Source organism: Buceros rhinoceros, unplaced genomic scaffold, assembly GCF_000710305.1.
Source record: "Buceros rhinoceros silvestris isolate BGI_N320 unplaced genomic scaffold, ASM71030v1 scaffold1528, whole genome shotgun sequence".
NCBI lineage: Eukaryota > Metazoa > Chordata > Aves > Bucerotiformes > Bucerotidae > Buceros > Buceros rhinoceros.
In genome coordinates this window covers 2023-9077 of record NW_010426139.1, presented here as the reverse complement: position 1 = coordinate 9077, position 7055 = coordinate 2023, and the positions used below count along the sequence as shown (strand labels likewise).

At 41.0% G+C, this 7055-nt stretch overlaps 1 protein-coding gene across 1 annotated transcript in view; it reads right to left on the bottom strand.

Annotated features, from left to right (window-relative positions):
* Nucleotides 1-7055, bottom strand: part of ACVR2A (activin A receptor, type IIA) — a 57328-nt gene that overhangs the window by 49371 nt on the left and 902 nt on the right. The window lies entirely within an intron of this gene.

The following is a 7055-nucleotide window of genomic DNA, read 5'->3' as shown; positions in this document are numbered from 1 at the left end:
AAGATGGTCTGACGGACCAAATGAATCTATGCTGCTACGGTTTTAAGAAGTAATTGGAAATAGGAAAGTCCCATTTCTACTCAGAGCCACTGTTATGAAGTGACATTAAAAACCAGGCAGACTGCAAGGTTGCAGAAACCACCAACTGCACTGTCCCTCCATCAAAACTTTCAATACTCACCTAAAACAAAAAGCCTTTAAACAAGAAGGCATTTTTTCTTCAAATAATGTATTTATCCACACTGCAGATCACGACAGGTCCAGGGACTGTTCAGTGGCCCGCAGGCTACGTATCACAGACCAAGCACGTCCATTCCACACAGCGCCTGAACACAGACCTCCTCCTCATGGCTCCCTGGGACATTCCTCTGGCCACGAAGCAGGTTACATGTTGGTTTGTTGTTTTGGTTTGAGGGGTTTTTTTTTGGGGGGGGGAAGTGGGACAGTTTTTCAGTTTGACAGTCCAAAATAATGCAGAAGCTAAGCTGTAACCCCAGTGTAAACCACTGGCACACTTCCACAGCACCCTGATGGTGCATACTCCAGGCTCTCAGATATGAGACGAGGGCAGACGGAAGTGCTGAAGCTGCAGGAATTCTGGTATGGTCTTGACTGTGCTGCCTCCTGGCACTGGCCCCCTGCCTGCACTGTTCCACAAACTGTGCTGGCAAGTCATCTCATTAGACACCAGTTGGCACAAGCTAAAACAGCATCAGGACTGCACTAGTAGTCAAGCGGTATTTGCGTTCGCTCTGCAGCCTCATTTCACTGAGAAGTTTAGACACGGTCAAAAGAGATAAGCAACAGATCATCTCCAAAACATTCTTCAGTTCTACAATCATATAAAAAATATTAAAAATCAATCTGTGAGCTGCCTTTCCACTTTTTCCAGAAAAAACCTGCAAGTCAACTTACCCTCATGAAAAAGTTTGTTTTTGTATTTTCTGAAAGGTAGCAACATCCTAAATGTTTCTGACCATCTTCTCCCTTCTCCACTTCTGAAAAGAGTACCATCCAACTTCAAAAAAAATTGATCTGCGACAACAAACTTTGCAACTTCCGTTATAAAACGGACAATGCATTCCATTTGGGAGAGGCAGTAAAGAGTTAACGCTGTAGAGAAGCAACAAAATTCTGAGCAATAAAAAAGTTTGAAAAATAATTGTACAGATGCCTTCAGAAAACAAAACCTGCAGATGAAATTAGATGGCTTAAATAACCTTTCAGGTATTAGCTTGAAACTGTGTCAAACGTCAGGAATTAAACCAGCAAAAACTTAACTGATTTGCTGTCGGCATTATAGAGATGGGGGAATCTTCCCAACTGTGAGAACAGCCTCGTTTAGGCACATAACAAAACTGGATTAGACAGCAATGTCAATGCAAAACACATTCATTTGCTTCATTTCAGCTTAGTTTATGACTACCTCCAAGTTCGGAAACAAAAGAATTTGAGAAATAGTCTTAATTTTCATTCCAGCCAAGATCTAGCATTTATAAAATGCTGTTCCTTCAAGTATCTTGCCTTCCAGTCAGTTCAATTCACTAACTATAGGCAACGTTTCCCTCATGTAATTAAAGCAAAAAATGTGTTTTGGCATTTCATACATGCCCATCACAGTTAAGAGTACGTAGGGGTTTGCCTTTAATTACATTCTGGTTTCAGCATTTTGAATTGAATTACCACCTAATTACAGCTTCATATAAATCCTTAAAAATAGAAATTACACCTTAACAAAATAAGGAATCTCAAAAGGTGGTATCTAGCCATTTAAATTTCTTCAACAACACACAGCCTTCTTGCCAGCTGAAGGTCCTCACCATCAGACGAAGGCCAAGTCGATGTAGTTTAATAGTTACTAACAAGCCTTCTCAATGAATCACTCAGTACACTGAAATTAATTACAATTTTGGACTGACTCTGCATCCTGATTGAAGCAGATTACCTTGCACCAATTTAACCAGAAATACCAGTAGAATACAAGAATACCAGTAGTTTCACAAGGCAAGTTTTTAGAATTCAGCCACACTTAATTTACACAGTCAACAAGATAACCAAGTGTTCTTGTCCTTCGGCCATTACACTGTAAAGTCACCAAGATTTTAGGTTACTCGGCTGTCATCGGACCTTTGCTGGCATCAATACAAGTGCAACGGTGTCACTTGCTCCTTTGCTCCGTAACGACGATTCTGCCTGGAAGCAAAGCAGCACAGTTCATCAGGAGGACCATCACAAAGAGTTCCCCGTGCAGAGGTGAAGGCTACCATCCCGCTCAGCCTCCTCTGACGGCCAGCCTGAAAACGGGCTTAATTTGGGAGAACTCTGGAACAGAAGTTTAAGAAAAGATAAAAAAAAGGGGCATTCCATTCTCATGGAATTACCTCAAGGAATTCAGGATTTGGAGACAGCACCTAACCGGAGGTCAGCCCAAAGAAGTACCTCCACTACCCATCCTCACAGCAGTACTAATGCTACCTCCAGCTGCTCCTGGCTGCAGGAACAGGTACTCTTCCCACAAACGCTTCCCTCATTTCCAAGTGTTTTTCAAATACCTCTAACCGCATAACCGAAGATTTATGCCTCCAGTTAGCAAGTGAATTGTCTATTTTTTTTCCTAGCCAGACCGCTCGCTTCCAGTTACAGCTTTAACTGGGAAATTCAGAAGGAAACTAGAAATGTCAACCTTTCTCATCAAGGCTTCCTCTACTGTGAAACTATTGCAATAAATAAACCCCTCTCTGCTCTCTTTCCACCAACGATTTGTAGTATTCTATGTACCTAATGTACATTCGGAATTTTTAGCCACAAAGATATGCAATGTAAACAATATGGCAGTAAATATTCATTTTCTGTGGGATTAAGCCTAAATATGTTCTGCTGTTTGGCACCGTAGTCACAAACTGTTTCTAAGAAAAAAACCTCCAGCACCACACAGACAGTGTAGGGGAGAGAAGAGAAGAGATGCCACATAAAGTCACTGGCATCCAGTAACACTTCAATTTCCATATGGAAATAACAAGAAATAAGATGTGCTGAATTTTAAGCACCAAGGCAACAAAAACACATTAAGATTTCATCACACAAGAACTTGGCTGTAAAATCCGTAATTTTCTTGATCTTTTTAAAGAGTTCTCATTTTCGGGAACATCAGATAGCTAACAGACCATGTATTCTACCAACCGGCTAGAGCAGACATTTGCATTAATCTACTCTCTGTTAATTAAGTGGTGGAAACACATCTCCCCTTCACCAAGAAATCTCTTCCACAGTCAGATTCCTTGTCAGCCTCTATCTTTCTACAGCCCCTGTTATAATGCTTATTCTCCAGATGATTTCCCAAGGATAAGTGGCCAGGACTTGCTGTATCTTGACTCCGAACCATACAGGTACTACTTCTGCATACAGTGTCCGCCACATTTGTCTGTGACTAAGGACTACTGTCTTTTAAGAGATCCACGTAAAACTTCACAATGCTGATACGAAATAGAATTGAAGTACAATTTCAAATAAAAATAAGCTATGGGAGTTGAAAGTCAAAACTACAAGTGTGAAAGGTTGGAAGATAAGGTAGAACCAGTGAGAATGAAAGACACTGTAGTCGCTGTTATTTTCCCCCCTACCTAAAACTAATGATATGACAAAAATGAACCTCTAGAGCTAAACAGGGAAGAAAAAAAATGGAGAAAAGTAATTGTCTATCCTCATTTGCATGTTATCTGAACCCATTGCCCAAGGAATTTTACCCCCAAATTCCAGAAAGGTGGAGAGAAAAAATAAATGACCCTCAAATATTCTCCATTAAAACCACCTAAAAAAACCTATTATTTGCAATAGAGTAATTACCTTCTTGCACACCCATGTAGCAGGAAACAGCTCTTACCTCACACAGAGGAAAACCCTGCCAACTTACAGAGCATCCCTCATTTGAAGACAAACTTATTTATGCTTTTTCTGGGAAAAAAGACTTTATATTTGAAGGGTAGACATGCAAATAAACCCGTGACAGCAGCATCTCTCTGGAAACATTTGTCAAGCAGAGTTCTACTTTTAAAAGCCAAACTAAGTCTGGAGTGTTTTACTGCTCTCTGCCTGTGCAATAAAGAGATTAGAGTCCAACCACAATCATGGACAGCTTGCAGAGAACATACCAGCAGAGACAATTGCACAAACAATACTCCTAAAGCTTTGGCAGGATTTGCAAGTGTTACCAAATTCATAATGAAAACACAGCCAAAAAGATGTTACATGAGTAAAATTAAAGAAAGAAGTCTCACCTCCTACCCCTCAATTCCTTCAGAACACTTAACCATTCAGCTTCTGAAGCTGTGGCGGTATCTTGGGCATTAAGTTCTAAGCTTCTTTTGGGGAAAAATACATTTAAAAAAAAATCATCTCCCTGGTAATAATCACTGTGAGACAGGAGAATAGACTAAAAAAAAGAATAAAACATTCCCCTTGCAGTGAAAATGCTACTTCAACTACAAAAGTCTATTTGAACATGTCATTTCCTTCAGCAGAATAACTCAAGATCTTCTGAGGGGCTGGAGAATGATCTAGCATTAGGAAATAGAGAGGATCAAGACTTTTCCAATTGCTTCCTTTTGCTTAGGTGGTTTTTAGCATGAATTGAGCTTAAGTGAGTTTTAACAAATAAAGGTCTCGTCCCCTGTGAGAGATTTAGAGATTAAGAACTCCCAGGTATTGGCCAGTTACCAAAGGCAGAGCAGGTAGCTCAGAGAAGAAATGATGGTCTGGGAGACATGGAGTGCACCAGCAACAAAAGGAAGCATGAAATGTTTGAAGAGTTTGGTTAGACAAGCCACTACTTCAACATCTCCCACAGTCTCAGCTGCACAGGGTAAACATTCCGAAACACCACAGAAAATTATGAAAGTATATGTTCTCTTCCTGAAATTTCATAAAGTGTAACTCAATCATGAAAACAAATGCTTCCTTGGGGGAGGGGAGAACAGATAATATCTGAAGAGAAGCCTTCTTTGATGAACAGGGTATTTTATTCACTCTTTTTCTTTTTTAAGTTCACCTACGCTCTTGCCTCACCTACAGGAGAGGCACAGCAAGCATTTCAACGGTTCGTGAAGTATTTCAGTACGACTTCAGGATCTTTTGGTCTTTATTAGATCAAAAATACACCCAGGTTTACATGAAAAGCATATTAGAGGGCACAGGGAGAACCTTGACCTGAGTGCTTTGTTTTCGTGTTTGGTTAATACCCATTCATCTCACTCTCTTGAACTAGTACAAATGGGTGCAAGCCTACACCCACTTTTATCCAAGCCTCTGAACACAACAGAGATGCTTTTTTTCAAATATCTCGGTCAGAAAGGGGAAATAGTTTCACTCCTTTGGCAAAGGCTATTAGATTCACTGGAAATTCCTGTCCATTTGAAGTACGTTTGCAGTTTATAGATAGTAAACCAAAATGCCTTCAACTTAAAGATCACTTCCACACCCACCACGCAGAAAAAAACCCACAACATTTTCACCTATTTAAAGAACGCTACTATTAATTGGCTATATAAACAACTGCAGAAAATAGTTGCACATAAAAATAAATTAACAGAGGAAACCAACACCCCCAAATCCCCGACACAAACACTCCGAGAAGCTGAAGACTGCAGACCAGACATCTCCACACCTGAACTCCAGCATTTCTTCCACCGCTGCCAATATTCTCAGACATGTAGCCTGGGCAGACTTTTGTCAGAGTAAAGACTGGAAAAAAAAACTACTTCTGACAGCGACGTTGGAATCGATTGATTGGGTACAATTTTAAACCCAAACAAGTCAGTTAAGAAACACTCCCGATCAAAACTCCCAAACTTCGTGCTAAAAGCTTACATACGATTAAAATTTTGATCACGAGAACAAAAGCTTACTGCTGAATTTATTTGTTTCCAGACCAATACCAGGACTGCAGATACTCCAAAATTTCAGGTGAGTAGAAAATCATTTAAGAATTGTTAAATATCCGAACACTCCATGTGTAATACTGGAATAACCACCAGAACAATGTCATTAACATGAGAAGCAGTCCGAAACGCTGCCAGTTGCCTGCTCACTTAGCAAAGATTAATTCCATCTTCACAGGCAACAGGAACATTCATTTTGCTTTACCAAGAACTACCTGAGCAAGAAATGCTCAAGAAAAGATGGCTTTTGTTGCTTAACCATTCTTTTTATTACGAAGGACAGGTAATGTCAACAAGATCAGTATTCTGTGCTCTAGGCAAAAAGATCTTAATAGAAGGACGTGGAAGGGAGACTCATACACGAAGAGCAGATGGCACCAGGTCTTGCAGAAACTGTAAGTGAGGGGTGGAAGAAAAAGTTCCCCTATAGAAAATACTCCTGAATTAAGAGGAACATTGCTCGAGGAACTTAATAACCTATTAGGAAAAGATGCAAGACACATCTTCTACCACAAAACTGTCAGAAGAAATCGTGGTTTGTTTCAAAGAAAGAATAAATGGTATGTATACCCTAATAAAAAAAAAAGCACACCCCACCAAACCTCTGTCTGTCCTTAACCTGCTCTGTTATTTATCTGGTTAAACCTGAAAGGATTCTGTCGGTTTATTTCTGGCAGCGCTCGCCATTTCACAGCACATTTAGCGCTCACGGAATTGATCAATACCTCTACAGACATAAGACTAGACTATCCATTTACTAACCACAAGAAAACGTCCTGTTCAGCAAAATCCTGCACAGTACAACACGGGGATTTTAAAAGGCATTGTTCCAGGGCACTCACTGCTGCCTTACACCGGTTACACCGAGAAGCAGAGCACCTCCCTGCCCGCTCTCAGGCTGAGCAACTAGCACACCTTGGCACAGCGGGCCAGAACGCTCGGGAGAGGATTTGGACCTCCGCAGAGGGCTCCACGCGTTCCAAGGGCACGCAGAAAGCGCCCGGCTTGCCATGTAAACTAATACTAGAGCCGCTACACGGCTCCCAGTAGTTCCTGCATGAAACCGGTGGAGTTCCAGGCAGAAGCGCACCACCAGTTCCCCAACCACTGGTTGCTACCGTA